The sequence below is a fragment of the Meriones unguiculatus genome, chromosome 19 (assembly GCF_030254825.1).
Source record: "Meriones unguiculatus strain TT.TT164.6M chromosome 19, Bangor_MerUng_6.1, whole genome shotgun sequence".
Lineage (NCBI taxonomy): Eukaryota > Metazoa > Chordata > Mammalia > Rodentia > Muridae > Meriones > Meriones unguiculatus.
Genome location: NC_083366.1, coordinates 17,898,411 through 17,918,813, shown reverse-complemented (window position 1 = coordinate 17,918,813; position 20,403 = coordinate 17,898,411).

The window sequence follows — 20,403 nt, the reverse complement described above, 5'->3', positions numbered from 1 at the left end:
TTTGTCAGACCCAGTGAGGCATTTGGCAGCCACAGAGGTGGCCATCTGTGCTGTTAGAAAGAGGCTCTTTTCCCATCACTTACTTAGCTTTCTCATCCAAAGATTCTTGGCTTGAAGAACTCAGGTGCTTCAGATTTCTGGGCTTCTTGCCACTGACTGGGTGGGTTTCACATCTTGGGCTAGCTTTTGAGGTAGAAGAATCTAGAGGGCACTGTGTTTCTTTGGCAATTTCTTTCTCATCCCCAGAGCACAGACATTTACTTGGCTGTGCCAATTGGCTTGCTCTATTGACCTTTCTACTTTAAGTGATTTGCTCTATTCCTGAAAGTCCAGTCAGCGTAAGCAAACAGAAACAGGCATGATCTCAACAACAGGAAACAGTGAATGGGCTACTCTCTTTTTCTTGAGAAATGGGAATTCATATGGAGTCAAATTAAGGTCATTACAAGGAAAATTTCAAGTTTGAAAGTACTATAAACAGGTCTCCAGACCCGTGGGGATAAGCTTACTTAGATACATACCTTTCACTCTGTTTTAGAAATGGTTTTAATCACCTGTGCTTAGAGAAACAAAGCTATTTGCCTTTGTACCAAATAAAGGGAAACCTGTTTTATGACATTTACCATCTATGGAAAATGATCTCATACAAGCCTGGAATGTCATGGTTTCAATGTTCGTTTAGCTTAGCTAAGATTGTCTTTGAAAATATTGGACAATTTCAGTATAACTAGTGATTCAATAGTGATATTTAAGACAAAAAAAGAATTTGATGATGCGGCTACTTTGCAGAGCAAAGCATTCTGATCTAAATTCTAGGTCAGAATGGAGTGCTGACAGACCCCTGTCTCAGGAAAGATCTTAACAAGTTAATGAAACTGCCTTTCCCTTTCTTTGATTATGCCTAATGCCAAGGAAAGTAATGTTTTTCTCCCTTCCAGTTTATAGCAATATCATAAACACACTAGTAATTAATAGCTATAAAGATCTCAAAACATCATGATATCATAAAAAGTGAAAGTGAAGTGTATTAGATTGTAATAAATTCTTAGTCATCTAGACACTTTTAATTTAGAATGGGATACAATACAGTGAGACACGCTTCAGAAGCTTACAAATGCACCGTATGGGAAAGAGTCATTTATTAAATCAAGGTGAGAAAGTAAACAAAATTTTAGAATAAGGAAGAGAATAGATACACCTATTTACACTCTCTTGAGTGAGTACTTAAAAATAAATATCTCAAGAGTACTTAAAAATATATCTCAAGATTCACTGTTATCACAACAGGGCTGCAATAGATAACTTCAGGAAGATATCCTGGTAGTTCCAGACATTTATTAGACATTTAAAAAAAGGCCTCTTTATATTTATATTTGGGAATGTAGTTTCAAAACAGTATCCCACAATGGATTGAGAAAGAAATCGTTTTAATTCTGACTTATATTCAAGAATACGGTAAGCTGTAAAAATTCATATAATTGGAATAACAGAGACAGAAACCACTATTTGGGAGGAAATCACGTAAAAGAAAAATATAGAAGTGAACGATATAAAATGTCAAATAGTTTACTGTTGAAAATAGGGTATAAAATATACAATCAAAGGCAGCTTTGAACAATGCAGACTATCACAAGGGCCTTTATTTGGATCTCATGATATGAAGTTTAAAATTAATCAGAAACACAATTAAAACATATGTATAAATTTAAGCATATGATTTTGGAAGTGGCTACAGAGGGAACTTAAGAATGGCCCCAGACAATAAAAATTAAAGAATGATCCCAAATAAGGAATGGGTTTAGTGTCCTTATTTGGGATGGGGAGATGGAGAGGATATGTGGGTTTCTCTTTGCTTCATGAAGTTGAAGGCTACACCAAAATGCCCTTACTATGAATCTATAAAAATAGTAGCATTTTAATGGACTCCATGTTTAGTTTTTGAGTTTACATGTGTGTGCTGTTATTGTTATTATTGAAAGAACACAAAGAAAGAACGCTTGTGTATGTGTTCTAATCCAACAGATGTCACAGGTTGGAATTAAATGGAAATTTGGACATTATTATTTGATAAGCATAGAAATGTTGATGACCTATGAAACCACAGTTTCAAAGCATAAAATGAGAGGGTCAAAAGCGTCATAGATCAGAGGAAATGTAAGTGCATGGTCAAAAACTTCCATAAGAAATAGACATTTCTCTTTAAAACTAAGATGGGAAATAAGCGGTATTTAAATCTATAAAGAAAAAGTAAAAGTGATGATCAAAGAGACGGAAAGATCAAACATTCACTTCATGAAGATGATCCCCACAAAAATACAAAAAGTTTCCATGCACACTGCCCAACAGTTGGCCATAAGTCTCAGCATCTGCTTTGATAGTCTGCAGGGAAGAGCCTGGCATCTTATGTAAGAAGTGGGAAATAGTAAGATCTGGAGAGGAAAGGAACTCCATAAGGAGAGCAACAGAACCAGAAATTTGAACACAGGGGTCTTCCCAGAGACTCATACTCCAACCAAGTACCAGGCATGGAAATAACCTAGAACCCCTGCACAGATGTAGCCCATGGCAGTTTAGTGTCCAAGTGGGTTACATAGTAATGGGAAGAGGGACTGCCTCTGACATAATCTGACTGGCCTGCTCTTTGATCACCTCCCCCTGATGGGGGAGCAACCTTACCAGGCCACAGAAGATGACAATGCAGCCACTCCTGATGAGATCTGGTAGACTAAAATCAGAAGGAAGGAAAGGAGGACCTCCCCTATCAGTGGACTTGGGGAGGGGGATGCGTAAAGAAGGGGGTGGGTGGGATCGGGAGGGGAGGAGGGAGGGGCTTATGGGGGATACAAAGTAAATAAAGTGTAATTAAAAAAAAAACAGAAAAAAGAAATATTATGAATAAACAAATACATCTTATTAGCCAGGGGTAAACCATGTAAAATAAAACCAGCTCTAAAAAAAAAAAAAAAGAAAAAAAGAAAAAATACAAAAAGTTGGCTTGAGACATTTAAGTATTCATAGATTCTCAGAAAGGAAACAGTGTCGTATTTCTTGGAAAGAAAAATAAAACATGTTAATACTGAAAGTGTTGTGTTTTAAGGAGCTGAAAAAGGAAACCAGAAGAATTCATATCCGTGGTCTGTGCTTTTCTCTACTAAAGTTAGAGACGAACTAGTGGATGAGCAGGAAGAACTTGGTTAAGGATGAGTAGAAACCGCTCAGGTAGAGGAATCGACTACAAAATTCACCAAAATTAAGAGAAGTCTTGGCAGGAATTACCCAGGGCAGTGCTGGTGATGATTCCTAGGAGTTCCTTTTGATTGCTTTCCTTTGGGTGTCAGTGTGTAAGTGCAGGAAAGATGATAACCCACAGGAGAAAATATTAAGCAAATACTCTCAAATAAAGGTAAACTGTCTTGGGTCAATATGTCTTCTTAGCTATCTGCATCTGTGTGTGTGTGTGTGTGTGTGTAGAGTTTGTTGAACATTAATCAAAATCTTGGAGAGAAAAAAAAAAATATGGAATAACATTCAAATGTAGTCATTCAGGAGAACATAGAATTTCCAAAGTGAAAGGGGCAGGAGAAACTATGAATCATGCATGAGGTATGTATCAAGGGCCACTCAATTTGGGACTTACTGTAGGCCTTACTGATAAGAGGGTTTTTGTGAAACTTAGCAAGAACTGTAGCTTCAGTAAAGACCACAAAGTATGTTATGGCTTCTAGGGAATAGGATAGATCTGGTCAGTGGATTTCATCTGATAGAGTGAAGATGAAAATATAAATGTCTTGTTGGTCCCTGTTGGTCTCTTTTCCTACTTGTCTACTAGAGGCATCTTCTGTTGCCTGACACAAACAAACACACAAAATGCCAAAGGGAAAAAAGACTCACAATCCATGTGAATCAGCTCCAGCAGAGGAACAGCATTAGCTGGAAGGGCCGACTAATAGAGCATCCCAAGAAAATGAAAGAAGTAGATATTTGAATTTACCCAATGCCTTAAGTGATTTAAATGATGGGCAGAAGAATTTTTCCGGGTTTTGGTGTGATTCATGCAAATGTCACCAATAAAACAAGACTCCTAGCTTTATGTTATGTATGTATTTTTTTTTAATTTTCTAATTTTTCTTACGGTGATATTAATGGAGGTTTTTTTTTTTCCTCCTCTTTCAAAAACTCGTTCAATCAAAGACAGTTTAATAGAAAGTAACTGTGTGGTAGGTAGTGTGGAGCTCATAAAAAAGAAATATAGGAAAGGCTGAGGCTGACATGATAATTACTGAAACAAACTTTCAATCAAAACGCTTCTGGATGTTTTTTTGGCAGGTGCTTATTGATGTAAATTGAATGGAAGATGAAGTAAGCAGATTGCCATTTAAATCTTAATTAAATTAAGACTTACACATCAGTCCAATCTTTCCGAGGTCTTGATGAACAAGGGACAAGACTAAAATAAAGAGAAAAAAGGTTAAGATGTAGCTTAGCTTGTTTGTAATTTATAATTTATAGCCCAAATGAGAAGATGAAGAAAAAGAGATAAAGATGAATTCCCTGACGTTTCTCCAATGGCATCTATGAAATTGCATCAATTATATTTGTCCACCATCATCCATTGCTATAATCCCCACAACTACACAGTCTCGTGGTCTTTAGAGTACTCATGTTCCTTAACCACATTCCTATCATAATTACAAAGCAAAATTGCTTAGAGAGTATTGTTGGACTTAGTGTATATTTAGGACAGAAGCCGTGCTTTAAAGTCTGCTGCAAATTATGGTGTGCATGGCATAATTATAGTTTATTTAATCAGATTTTCTCATCCTATTCCAAAGACAGGGAAACAAGCTGATTTTATGATGGCCTTATCCAAAGTCTCTCCAATCTGATGATTCTATCATTGATTTCAAGAAGCTTTTGAAGATGTCTGTAGCAATCTCTAATATCCAAAATGTAAATCACTTTTTGCTTAATAAAAATATATTGAGCATCACTTTAACACTGCTTTATGTCAAATGCCAGTGTTACAGAGATAAAACATAGCATGTCTTCCTGTCAAGAAGTTTATATTCTGCTATTAGAAGCAGTTATGTAAATAAATAAATGTCACACAGTATACCACATGCTGTAATTCCAGCCGAGTTCAAAGCACTCCAGGAGGGAAGCAAAGCAGGCAGTGTTGGCTTTATCTAGTAATAGTGTATTAAATGAGGAGACACAAATTGAGTCCTGCAGATTTTGAACACAGTGTGTGTGGGGGGGTGTTGTTTTATGTTCTTTTTTTTATTTTTTAATCTCTGCTTACCTCCAAGCTTATGTTAAGTTCTCATTCTTCTTTTGTACACTGATGAACATTCTCCTTCAAAGAAAAATGTAAGTGATTAGGCAGAAAATACTCCCAAACCACTCTTTGTATATATAAACAATTTCACCTAGTAACAGCAATATTCATGACAGAAATGGATACACCTTGAAAACTGTTCAAATGCATGCACTCGGTGGCTGGCTCTTTGATCACCATCCCCTGAGTAGGAGGAGGCAACCTTACCAGGCCACAGAGGAAGACAATGCAGATAGTCCTGATGAGACCTGATAGGCTACTCTACGGTCAGATGGAAGGGGAGAGAGATCTCCCTTAGTGGACTGGGGAAGGGGCATGGGAGGAGAAGAGGAAGGGAGGGTGGGATTGAGAGGGGATAAGGGAAGGGACTACAGCTGGGATACAGCTGTATCCCTGTGAATAAATTGTAATAAATTAAAAAAAAGAAAAATGTTCAAATGGATGTTGATATTATTAATTGTATTTATAAATTTAAGATTAAGTTGATAGCATTTAATATTTATCTAAGGCACCTGAATCAGAGCCTAAATCCTATATTAAAATGAGAATGTCTATAAAGATATAAAAGAGAAAAAGAACTCAGTCACAGGTATTTTACATTAAGCAAGGGAGATATACACCCATATAAATAATGTCTAAAATCAAAATAGTCTATTAAGACAACCATGCGCAGGTCCTGCAGATCCATTCTCTGGAGACTGAAGGGGATTCTGTGAAGGGAATCCTCCAAAGCTTCTTCCAGGAGGTGAGATTGTCTCTTCACATGCTTGGAATTGTAGAATTCACATTCTTGGTCTGTAGATGCTGCTGTCATTTTCTCAGTGTGTCCAGAATCAGCTGTGAAGAACCACACATTGGTCAGGGAACAGTCCATTGCCTTGTTTGCACTCTACGGCTAATGCAACCATCATAGCCTGATAGTAGAACCATCATGCTCTTGGCCTGTTTGTCCCATTTTCTTTCATGAAGCCATGGTGCTGAGCCACACCAGTGAGCTTCAGCTACTGGAGAAAAGAAAATGAAGAGAGAACTAAAACTGTTACTTATATGTAATTTAAAGACTGTCTTCTAAGAGGCTCAGCCAAACTAATATAACTGATAGGGTTCCATCTACTTAGAGATAACATCAAGTGAAAGTGATAGCAGTGAACATGATGGTACTGACCAGCCAAACTAGAGATATCTTAAAGCTTAAGTCTGTGCAAGGTTTAAGTTTCTACGTCAATTTATCAATGTTTGCAAAATACGCAGAGTCCTCTTGTGCCAGGAAACCAGATATATCAGTCCAAGAAACAGGATCCATAATGGCACCAGAATAACATAAATTTTTACAGTACCCTGTAAATTGGGTCCAGTTGGCCCACCAAGGTTCATGGAGAAAATTAAAAAGTGGCTGAGATACATGTTTGTTTATCTGTAAAACGGAAAATAAAAAGCACCCCATAAATGCTAAATAGTATGATTAAATTTCTAGGCACTTTGGCAAAAGGCACCAGACAAATGCTGAGTAGATTAGGGTCTATTTGATTGGCATTTTACTTCAAGAAAATAGGAGGTTTTTTTTTTATTTTAAGTAATTTTGATTCCAGACACTATCACTTCTAAAGAGCCATAAATCTCATTTGCATCTCCAAAAAGCTATAAAAATCTTTATTAAAATGAATCCCATCATCTGCCTTCTACCTTGATTTTGTTTTAGTGGGCATATTCTCCAGACTCGAAAACCATAATGGGTATAATTGTACTTTTTTCCTAAAGCAAAGTTCTTTTGAGCAAGGAAAGTATGATTCCTATTTAAATGGGACAGGAGTGTGGATAATGCAGCTCAGTAGTGGAGTGTCACCTAGAATATTCAAGGTAATATTGAACATATAGCACTGCAAATATACATATCTATGTGTGTGTATGTGCATTTGAGAGAGAGAGTATGTGTGGGTGTGTATGTGTGTCAGTTTGTGTATAATTAAAAGGGAGTGGGGTGTTCTTTTTTATTTTTTTATTAATTACACTTTATTCACATTGTATCCTCCATAAATCCTCCCTCCTCCCCTCCTGAACTCACCATCCTTCCCCCTACTTCACTCATACCTCTCCCCAAGTCCACTGATAGGGGAGGTCCTCCTCTCCTTCCTTCTGATCTTAGTCTATCAGAACTCATCAGGAGTGGCTGCATTGTCATCTTCTGTGGCCTGGTAAGGCTGCTCCCCACTCAGGGGGAGGTGATCAAAGAGCAGGCCAATCAGTTTATGTCAGAGACACACCCTCTTGCCACTAGTATGGAACCCACTTGGACACTAAACTGCCATGGGCTACATCTGTGCAGGGGTTCTAGGTTATCTCCATGTCTGGTACTTGGTTGGAGTATGAGTCTCTGAGAAGACCCCTGTTTTCAAATTTCTGGTTCTGTTGCTCTCCATATGGAGTTCCTGTCCTCTCCAGATCTTACTATTTCCCACTTCTTACATAAGATTCCATCCACACTGCCCAACAGTTGGCCATGAGTCTCAGTGTCTGCTTTGATAGTCTGCAGGGCAGAGCCTTTCAGAGGCCCTCTGGGGCAGGTTCCCAGCCTGTTTCCTATTTTCTTCCTCCTCTGATGTCCTTCCTCTTTGCCTTTCAGTATGAGGATTGAGCATTTTAATCAGGGTCCTCTCTCTTGATTAGTTTCTTTAGATGTATAGATTTCAGTAGGTTCATCCTATATTACATGTCTATATGAGTGAGTATATACCGTGTGTGTCTTTCTACTTCTGGGACAGCTCACTCAGGATGATCCTTTCCAGGTCCCACCACTTACCTGCAAATTTCATGATTTCCTTATTTTTCATTGCTGAGTAATATTCCAACAGCACAGGCTCTAACAACAACAATCAATAAATGGGACCTCATGCAACTGAAAAGCTTCTGTAAAGCAAAGGACACTGTCATCAGAACAAAACGACTGCCTACAGATTGGGAAAGAATCTTCACCAACCCTTTATCTGACAGAAGGCTAATATCCAGTATATATAAAGAACTAAAGAAGCTGAAAAGCAGCAAACCAAGTAATCCAATTAAAAAATGGGGAACAGAGCTAAACAGAGAATTCTCAGTAGAGGAATATCGAATGGCAGAGAAACACTTAAAGAAATGTTCAACATCATTAGCCATTAGGGAAATGCAAATCAAAAGGACCCTGAGATTTCACCCTACACCCATCAGAATGGCCAAGATGAAAAACTCAAGTGAAAACACATGCTGGAGAGGTTGTGGAGAAAGGGGAACCCTCCTCCACTGCTGGTGGGAATGTAAACTTGTACAACCACTCTGGAAAGCAATCTGGCGCTTTCTCAGACAATTAGGAATAGCACTTCCTCAAGATCCAGCCATACCACTTCTAGGCATATATCCAAAAGAGGCTCAAGTACACAAAAAGGACATTTGCTCACCCATGTTTGTAGCAGCTTTATTTGTAATAGCCAGAAGCTGGATACAGCCCAGATACCCTTCAACTGAAGAATGGATGCAGAAATTGTGGTGTATCTACACAATGGATTGGGGTGTTCTTAAGTGTCTATAGTGAAAAATTATGATTAAGAAGGGTAGAAACTACATTTTACTACTGAAGAGTATACCTTGAGCATAACTTGGGACTGGATTACCACTGTGGAGACATGTCTAAAGTTTAAGAAACTCAAATGTGTCCAGTCACTGTACTACAATAACTTTAGACAGTTTCTTCACATACATGTTGGGTGAGAGGTCATTGGCTGCAGCATGAACACACCTCCTAAGAAAAAAGATTGTCACACATTTTAAGTAAGTAAAAACTTCGGTTATACATAAATGTCAGTTGACGTGATAAGACACTCAACAGCATACTGGATAAGAGAAAAATAAGCCTTCGCTGTATTTAGTCATTAACATAGAGAAGTGTTTATTTCTATTCCATATTGCTGCATTTTCTAACTAATAAATCACCATTAGACTCCTTTTCACTCCTCATTAGATGGTGAAATCAATGGATTTTAATTGCTCAAATAAAATATGTAATTGTTTTCTTGTCCCCTTCAGGAGGATTTAAATACAGGAAGGAATGAGAAACTGCAGGTACTGTCTAATTATTGTTCTATCTTCTCTGGAAAGTATGTTTACTTGCTTTTAGAATTTCTATAAAGTGGTCCCCCATGCATCTTTAAGGTCCCAAAACAAAAGTTTCCAAAGGTGTCTTGCCTGCACAGAACCCTAAGGCAAAGGAAATTCTCCATTCAGTTTCCTCAAGATTCTTGCCTAAAGACCCTCGTTTAACATGATGAGAGGAAAGAATGGATCCACAAGATGTTTTCTAACTTCTACTTGTCAATTGTGACACACACATATACAAGCAGAAATACAACAATTAGATAGATAGATAGATAGATAGATAGATAGATAGATAGATAGATAGATAGATGTGCTTTTAATTTTACAAAGACTCCTGTGGAATACCTGAGCAATCTCAGGCAGAAATAGAACTAGTTCAAGCAGGGCTCACTATGTGGGGTAGGAAGAGTTACCTGAACAAACACGTTAGAGGATCATCACTGACTAGCGTACCATGGATGACTTAATGCTCTGCCATCACCATTGTATTCCAAAAGACTATGCTTACAAATGTCATCATTATATATAAATTATGTAGCTGGTTCTGATTTGGAACAATATTTTGTAGGGACTGGAATTGCATTTCCTGGAGCATGTATTGTCTTTCAAAATGTTTGACAGAACTCTACTTTTTGGGTCTGCAGTCACTGATTTCATTTTGATATTACTAAATAAATGGCTGTCCAATCACTGTAGATCCATAGACCCCATGTTTAATAGATCTTATGTAAAGCCACCTCAGCTTTGGAGGTTCCAACCTCAAGGGAAGAAAAGAGATTATGATTAGCCTTGCATTTGAAATCATTGCTGAAGGAAGCCATAGACAGAGACGATTGTCGGGATCTCAACAATTGTATGATTTATTGAAGTTCTACACTTACTGGCCGTGGTATCATTCCCTACTGTTGCAGCATGTCACGCTGCAAGCTCAGAAGCCTTTTATCAGAGGTCATCAGCAATCAATGGAACTAATTGTAAAGTTCAACAGTGAATTCAAATGAGCATTTAATGAAGGAAAATGGATGAAAGTTTAGCTTTTAATATATTCAAAGCATTTAAAATGATTTTTTGCTACAAGAGGAATATTCTGTGTGGCCTCAAAGCATATATTCATAAATAAGACAATATCTGGCCGATGGAACATTGTGCAGCATTCTAAGTTACATTTATATAAAATTCTCCACCTCTAGGAGGCTGGAGAGATGGCTCCATGAGTAAGTGCATTTGCCACCAAGCATATTGATTTAGGCTTCACCTCTAGAACCCCATGGTAGAGAGAGTGAACCAACTTCTACTAGTTGCCCTCTGGGCTCCACATGCATTGGCATGACAAGCATGCATGGCAAGTTCGCAAGGTACATGCACATGCATGAATTCAAATACACAAATAAATTAATTTTTAAAAATTCTCTGCCACTAGTTGGTCACTACTATTCTCTCTTTTCATTGATGTACAAAAATATTTCTTTGCATTTCATAAGAATATTTTGTCCTTCTCACCAGACAATATAAAAAGGCAATGTTACATCTCACTTAAAATTCACAGTTTGTTGCATAGTGTTATAGCTAACTGGTAAGGATTTTGACTGACTCGGTAGATATTTCCATGATCAAAAAGACTGACTCAATAGTCAGTGAAATAAATCTGAGAATAAATCTTGAAATAATCTTGAAAATAATAAATCTGAAATAAATCTTGGCAGAGAAACACTAGTATTCATTACCAAGCCTCTTTTTATTGTTTTGTTCAAGAATGTGAAGCATCTGTATTTCAGGTCTGCCTGTACAAAGTTGTGATTGAACTTAGGACTGCCTAGTTATACACTCTGAAATGACTTCAGGAACAATTTTATGTTATATGTTTTTAACCACAGAAAAATACATTTTAGCAGCAGTAAAACAAGTGACCCTGTCAAAACTGGGGAAAAACATCTAAGCAGAAGATGCCTCAACAAAGAAGTTCCAAAGATGACATAAAAGCACATGAAAAGATGTTCAATTGAATTTTCCATTGGAAAATTGGAAAGAAAAACAGCGATGATACATCTCTGCAAGTACTGGCATCACTATGTAACATGCAATGGTAACAACATAAGAAAATGAAGAAAGAAGAATTCCCTTTCATTGCTGATAAAAATACAAAATGGTGCATCAATGTTGAAAAACTTAATTTTTCACAAAGCTAAATATAGATTTAAATAATTCAACAACTACGGGCCACCATTTTTATTTATTTAGGAAAAAAAACAAATCTTATTTCTATATTTCTATATCAAGACCTGAAACCAGTTACAGCCTTTTATTTTTCAAATAATAAGATAGTATTTTACAGTTACATATAGAATTAAACCATAGAGAACCCAGATTAACTGAAATTCACATCATTAAGTCAAATTAGCACTTAAAAGGCTCTAGAATATAGCATTCAAACTATGTGGAATTCTGGGGAAAAAAAGCATATATAATGTCTTAGATTAATTGCTGCCAGGGATCTGGAGAAAGTCAGGATTAGAGGTAAAATGTGGAGTGTTTTTAGGATGGTAAACTTTTCAATATGCCAAGCAAATGGCTGGTTCTGACATCAAGATGTCAAAACTTATAGAAATCCGTCACAGAAAATGTAAACTGTAATATATGCAAATTTAAAATAGTATGACGGAGCCCTAAATAGGGATGTAGACTGTTGAAAATCTAACTGCATTTCATGTATGAAACAATGTGTTCAAGAGTCATGGTGGTAGGGGAGCATCTACCTAGCTTTGATATGTGGTGGGAACTTGAACATAAACAAGGGGACAGAGATGGAATGAACGATGATGTTGAAATGGATGACAGTTGGGAATGTTAGAATGTACTTTAATCTAGCTTAATGTCTTTACAGATGTGTACACAGAATTATTTATTGCTACATGTCTGTACATCAGTTGATACAGACACAAATATTCTGGACCCCGTCAGAGCAGAAAGTCCAAAAGAAATGACATGCTAAGTCACATCAGGCATTCCTAGCACCCAGCTAACGGCTCCTTGCTGTAATCCACTTGTAAAACAAACCACGGTGTGTTGAAGTAAGATCTTATACTAGCATTGACATTATACTAGACAGTTATGTAATTTCTTACAGTATCCGAAAGAAAGGAAAATTTTTAATGGTTTTACCTGTCTATTATAAAACACCTAAAGGAGCCGGGATATGGCAGTACACACCTTTCATCCTCGCCCTCAGGAGGCAGACGCAGGAGGGTCTCTGTGTGTAAGACCAGCCTGTTCCACAGAGTGACTTCCGGCTATCACAGAGAAACCCTGCCTCAAAATCATCCATATCCTCCCTCCCCTCCGCACACACACAAAAACAAACAACAACAACAAAACCCTTAAGGTAGATATATTCAAAAGAAATAAGCTCATTTTGGCTCACAATTTTGGATTGGTTGAATGACCATGTTGGTTGAGGGCTTGGGCTATGTTACAAATGACAGAGAAACAGGAAGGGAAACAGCTATGGTGAGAGGATTGAGAATGCGACCTGGCTTCATTTTAGAATGTTAGAATTCCAGCATGCTATAATTAAAAGCATGCCTGACTTTACATAAACATTTTAAGAAAAAAACATGGCTTTGGAAACAAATCAGTTCTGAAAATTTGAAGTTATTAAAATTTATTCTATAATTTGTTTCTAACTTAGCAAATAAGATATTTACTATTTCTTCATCTACAAAGTTTGATACTGCTTTTAGTTTATTTACATCTTCCTACTTCCATTTTGAACCTCATTTTTTTATTTATTCTTAATGAGCAATGCTTGATTCTGTCCTAGTCACTGTTGTATTACTGTGAAGAGACACTATGACCAGGACATCTCATAGAAGAAAACATTTACTTGGAGCTCACTCTCAGTTTCAGAGGGTTAGGCCATTATCATCATGGCGGGGAGCATGGTGACAGGCAAGGAGGCATTGTGCCACAGAAGCAGCTGAGGGCTCACATCTGATCTACAAGTTGCAGGCCAAGAGAGCCTGAGACAGGGCCGGAAGTGAGCTTCTGAAGCCTCAGAGTCCGCCCACAGTGACACACCTTCTCCAACAAGGCCACAGGTCCTAAGCCTTCCTAAACAGTTCCACCAACTTTGGGAACCAAACACGAATCTATGGGTGCCATTCTCATTCAAATGGCCACAACATCTTTGCACTCTCATCACCACAGCTATGTTCATGCATCTCATTACTGTGTGAAAATAAAACTGCCATTTTGTGAAAACATTTATGAAAGCTTTATGAACTTACCTTTATCTTCTGCTCATCTGTGCTGCCAGAGGTTGACAACCTATGATTTTCTAGCTCTTCTTTAGATTCAAGGTCCTCCACTGACCCAGGAGCTCACTGACTTACTAGTGTAGCTGCTCAGTGAGACCTAGGAATCCCTCTGTTTTTATTCCCAGAGCTAGGATTGAAGTCATGGATCATGCCTGACATTTTATGTTGGTACTGACAATTGGATTCCTTCTCCTTGCATATCAGTTACCTCTCCAACTAAGTCATCTCCCCAGCCTCCAACTTGAGCATATTTTAGTAGTATCTTTAGTCTAGTGGTGGGAATTTACAAGAACGCACACTTACTTCTTCAAATGCAATATTTTAAAATGTATACTTTTAAATTTGGGAGTTTGTGAAATGAATTTGCATAGCAACAAGATCAATATTCACTCAAATTGCCCTTTTTCCTAATAACCCTCACTTCTAAAGTACTGATCAAGAGGAATGGCCCTTCCCTTTCTTTTTTTTACCTGATTGATGCTTCTTGCTTCAGTAGGAGTACATTTACTTCAGCAGATTATGACTATGGCTTGATGCATTCTTTTTTCCTAAGTTAATATCAGGTTTTAAGAAGAGAGTGATTGTTCCAAGAATTTTCATATACGTAATGATCACATAAAAGACAGCTCATCTGATGCAGAGAACCAGTCTTTAGTTTTCATTACTTTGTAACTTCTTTTTAAATTGACATTACTATTTAGAAAATGAGTTTTACATTCACTTCTTTGGGAACTAATGTAAATTGCATTTTTATATCAATTGTGTCACTCCATATCCTAAGAATTATATTTGGAAGTCAGTCAGGTACATAGGGGAAAGCCCAAGGGTTTAAGTACAGACCACGTGGTTTGAATGCTGCATCTGCCTATTGGCAATGTGTGGATCCCAGCTTCTTCAGCTATGACAGGAGGTAAGCATGAACTCAATGCATTGGTCTTACTACAAAGAAAGCTGTGTATTTCCAGAGCATGGTTCAGCCCCTGACATATGGAAGGTTCCTAATGCATGTTCCTTTATTTCCACATTGAATTTGTGAGGGCTCTTATTTTGGTAGGCAAAGAACATGGCAAAGGTTAATGAGAAAAGAGAAAATTTTTGTCTCTAAAAACTGAATATTAGAGTCAAAGTAAAATTTAAACCTGGGACCTCACAGGAAACAGGTCCTTTCTTTTTCAACTGCAATATTTTTACATTTATAATTTCAAATTTAGGAGTTTGTGACATGAATTTGTATAGTAACAGGATCAATATGCATTAAAAGTTGCCTCTTTTCTTAATATGCCTCACTTCTAAAGTATCACATAAAAAAACCACTGAGATCTTAATATGTGTATATTTTGAATCAGAAAGGAGTTAGAGAGAGGAAGACAGTAATTTTTATAATTTCCAGCATATTTGTATATTTAAAATAGTATGAATTATTTTTCTAATTCTGTAGAAGTCACCACAAAAAAAAAGAAGTTCCAAGTTACAAACCAGAAAATAATATCCATAATACAAGGAAGAGTGTTGGCTTACACTACCAAGTTATTTTTAAAATTAACGTGACAAATATTGAGATAAGCTTCAGAAGAATTTCAAAAGGTACTCAACATATGATCAGTCAAAGATATGATAAATAAAACAAAATTCAGTATCACTGCTCACCCGCAAGAGGGCCTTTGGCAAGACCAATAACGTCATTGCCAGCAGAGATCTAGAGTAATGGTAACTCTCAGATAAATCTGGAGCAACCACAATCCTTATGTAAGAGATGGATGATACAAGCCCTCGGAAATTTGCAATAAAGTTAAATGGATACCAAGTCTCTATCCTAGCAAGTTCTCTGCCTATGTCTGTATACAGAAAAGAAATAACTTACCCATATATAAAAGAATGTACAAAAATACTCAGAGCATACACACATCATAATAATAATAATAACTAGAAATAAACCAGATGATTATTCCCAAGAAAGTGGAAAGAACCTTGTGCTATATTCATAAAATAAGATGCTACTATGACAAAAAAAAGATCAGATATGACAATCAATGGCATGAAAATAATGGCAAAAAAATCTTACTCAGAAGACTGCTAATTCTGTGCTTCTGTTTATATGAGGCTTGTAGCAGCAGAAAGCAGAACAATAATCCCTGGTGCTTTTGCAGTTACTGTGAGAGTGGCTTAGTAAATCCTTTGAGGTGATGGGAACACTATCTCCCTTTTGTGGTTATTTGTTAAATATTTTTGACAAAATTTATCAGACCATAAATTTGAAATTCTTACGATACACAACATATAAATAATAGCTTAAATTTAAAAACCTATAAGAAATCTGGGCATGACAACACATGATTTAGTCCCAGCCCTTAGGAGCCGAGGCAGATGGATCTTGAGGTCAACCAGGTCGACAACCAGGGCTACACAGAGAAACTCTGTCTTGAAAAACAAATAAACAAGCTTATAACTATAACTTAAGACAAAGTACTACTTTGTCCACTCTCAAGAAAAGCCTTAGGTCTGGAGGGAAGAGCATTTGTGCCTCATTGGGTTAGAATCCACCTCCTTTGAGGCTATATCTTACAAAGAACAGGGCAACATTTTCCTGATGGACATAGTTTTCTTTTTCTTTTGTTTGTTTGTATGTGTGTGTGTGTTTGTTCTCATGTCAAGATCATACCCTATAGGCCTCTGTTTTCTTTCACATGTCTCTTACCTGCAAAAGAAAAAAAAAATTGACCTGTATTTGATGCTGTTGGTGTTTCCCTGCATATCAAGTCTCTGCTAGAGGAAGAATACATCATAAAAAATGACAAATAAAATAGTGTATTATAATTTTGATCCCTAAAATACTTGGCTTTTGGCTCTAAGTGGCAGTCTGATAAAATGAGTCTATTTGTCTTCTGTTTATGCTCTTTTGACTTTAACTCAGATTATGTCATAAACACCTAATTGGCATCTCCTCCTTAATCCCTGGACCGAGTTTTGCCTTTTCCACTCCCTTTAGAGAAAACTGAGATAGGAACCTGTCCAAATCTAACTTTGGAGCACTATGTTATCTAATCAACCAACTACGTTAGAGTTGACATGGAGGAATGTCTGCCCATTGCCAGTGTTCTTATTCCTGCTTGGGTTCCTGTTTCCTTTCCCCACTCCTAGCCTTTTCTTATATACTTTACATCACACATTTATAATTTGATGAAGATGAAAGTGTTAAATAAATCAAATTTTTTGTCTTAGCATGTAATTGCTTTTGGTGACCATGGCGTACTGGAATCACCAAATGCCCATTTACCCCAATGGGATTGGATTTTCAGTGGACCCAGGCCTCTACAGTTCTGTCCACTCGTATCAATGGTATGCCATTCTACATGTTCTAAAATAACAAATGTTCCTTTGCATACTTATTAGTGGAATTCTGAAAACCAGAATGTGTATAATTATTATACATATTTACATCTTTGAAATGTTACTTTGAATATTGTATCTTTGTTTAAGAGATCATGCCTAAGAGTGGATGCATAGAAAACTATGTGACACCATTTGTTAACCAAGCCATAACCCTTTATTGAATGCATACCAAATTAGAAACAAATCACTTAAAACATATTTTCTGGGTTTACTCAACACAAAGAAGCTCTCGTGCATGTAGTCCATGAGTGCATTCTAATTATATTTAGAAAAATCAGAGCCACTCTATTGCTTCAGTTATTCTAAATTCAGAATATTCAATATGAGCACAGATTTACTCTCACTGAGAGTATGTTCCAGTGAAGGAAAGAAGACCTATAAGATTAGGAAGGATTTCTACTTCTTCCTAAACACAAGATTAAACAGTTATACTATTCTGGGTGCCCTAGAAATTGCCTACCCTGTTAAGTGTACCCTTTGGGTTTGTATGGATAAAGGGTGTGTTCTCCTTTAAAAAAAAAAGAATGCTGATTACACACACAGACTGAGTATTTTTATCAGTTTTAGAAAACATGTCTGGAACTAAATGAAGAGATGCTACCATATATGGTGTGTGCTTGTAATCCCAGTACATAAGAGGCTGAGGGAGTAGGTCACTAGAAGTCCAAGATCAGCCTAAACTACATATGGGTTCAATGCTAACTTAGGCTAAAGGGTAAGACCCTGTTTCGTGCACAGCAACAACAATAAGATTAAGATAAACAAGTGAGAAGCGGGAAATGAATTGCAGTTCACCTTTGGATCCACCTGACAACACAGTGGGTCCAGAAAATTGCTTATCACTCAACTTCTCTAAGTCCTCATCTTGCCTGATAGACCTCAGGTTGCCTTAATTCCCTTATCATGACTGCAGGCTCAGCATCTAGAATCAGAAACCCCCAGTATTCTCACCTTTTCCTGGAAGGCATGGCTATTCTAGATAATTAATGGATCTGGGTCGCTTTGAATGGCAGGAAGAAGATGGACAGACACGCTTGTGAAACCACAGCAGGGTATTTCTTAGGGAGAAACCCAGCCAAATAAATGTCTAGAGCTCTCCAAAAATGGTGTCACCTCACCAAAGAATTGCTCTATATGTTCCATCTCAGTTCCCACGGTGAAGGGATGGTGAACCAGTACATAAATGTGCTGTTTCTCCAAGCTTTTAATTTATTCTACCATAGTAGAGCAAGAGAACTCTGCATCTCAGGTTCATCTGAAATGGATTAACATTGAGTTCAGGTTGCCATCAACTATGTAAACAACAGATGAAAGCCTTTCTTGGACTTCCAAGTTAGTGTAATGATTTGAAATCTCTTCTCTAAGTATATGCATTACTGATAGTTTGGGTAGTTAGTGTATAAAGCAACAGCTTTTCTCTTAGACCTCCTTGTATATGGGCCATCCACTTTGGGGAAGCATCTTCCTCCTCAGTTAATCATTCTGTAAAATTTCTTCACACTCTAGCCCAAAGTTGATGAGTTGATTCCAGATTTAATCAAGTAGACAACTCAGTTTAACTGTCCTACTTATACTCTATTTTTGTAAACATATACCCCAAATTCTTTTCCATTTTACATTTCCTTCTTGTATTTTGAGAATGAAGCTAAGTGTTACAAGCCTTTATTTTCATTTGTTTTGTTTGTTTGTTCACTTGTTTTCCTATGGGGTCTTACTATTTAGCTCCTGCTGGCCTTGAACTCACTATATAAGCAAAGCTTGTCTTGAACTCATAATCTTCCCATCTTTCTCTCCACAAAGCTGAAATTGCAGACATGACCACACAGCCAGTCCACATATTCAGTTTCCTACTGATGTAAACACATTGTATTCTATAGTTCTTTGAGTGCATAAATCTCATCTTCCCAGGTCACTCTTCCCAGGTCACTCTTGGTATTTGTTGTTTTCCTTAGTTATACTGGAGCTGACTCTAGTATGAGTCTAGAGACCATGAGAGACAGTCAGTATAGATATTTTGAAACTAAACATCCCACTGAGTTGCTAAAATTCCTTCCCAGGGGGAGATAACAATGAGTCTATCTCTTCTCCTAATTTCCCTATGACAAACTAAGTCATGATTACTCCAAAGTTCACTCTGTAAAACCAATGAGTTTGTTGGGATTCCTTAGGTAGTGCAGGTGAGGGGTTAGTTACAAAGTGTGGGTGCCCTCCCCCAACAGGCAGCATCCAGAAAGCCTTTACCCAGAGAGGCTGGGGCTTTCTCATAGCTGTATCTCTACATAAATGGAAGCCTCCTCCCCTGGCTTTAAATACCTCCCCTGGCTCCCCATCCCATGGCCATTCGCAATTATGGTAGAGTTGTGTACAGCAGGCTGTAAGAAGCAGCAGCTGCATACTCAGGAAAAGTCTGTGACCCTCTTCACTCATCTGTGAAGGAGTACAAAACAGTCAAAACTAATCTTGGGTGATCCTTTTACAAGAAGGCCGAGCTGAACTCACTCCACAAGATGGAGATTGCCTCAGAGGACATCTACTCCCAACACATTGTAATATAAGGCCATTGTAGCATCTGCAAACTAGGAGAAGCAGACATCTTTGGAAAGAGGTGTTGAAGAAGTCTCTGCCAGTAGGGTAGACTAAAGGAATTTACAGATTCATCTAAATCCACCTGATTTCTTTTGTTTCACAGGTCAGGAAGCCAATCTTCTTACCAGTGACTTAATAGTCACCTGGCTATGATGAACATGAGAAATCAGTTTGAATCATAAGGTGGACAACAGGTACATTATGATCATTATGGAATCCCCTTTCTTGGGTTCTCTTACTGTGCTGCAGGTGACCATTTCATTCTTCTACTTCTTCAGTGTAATACAAAGTAGTCTAAAAAAAATCATTCAAAACATTGGGGTAGGATTGCATGAAGAAAACAAGCATTAATGCTAGAATACTCTTTTGATCTGATAAAGTACTGTGCCTAGGATCTCATGATATAAGATGATGATTCAGTCAAAACTTAGTTAATATAGTATTTGACATGATGTCCTAAGATTCTGAGTGTATTCAAAAATGCAGTCTTTAGAAATAAATCAAAAATAAAGATCTTTATTTCTTAATTTTTCACTGCCATCTATAAAGCCTTCATCATCTTCAAAAATACCTTCCAAGGTATGCCATAAAGAGCCTGAATTTTTAATTTTTTTCTTACATATCTTCTGGGTTTAATTCATATTCACTCAAGTA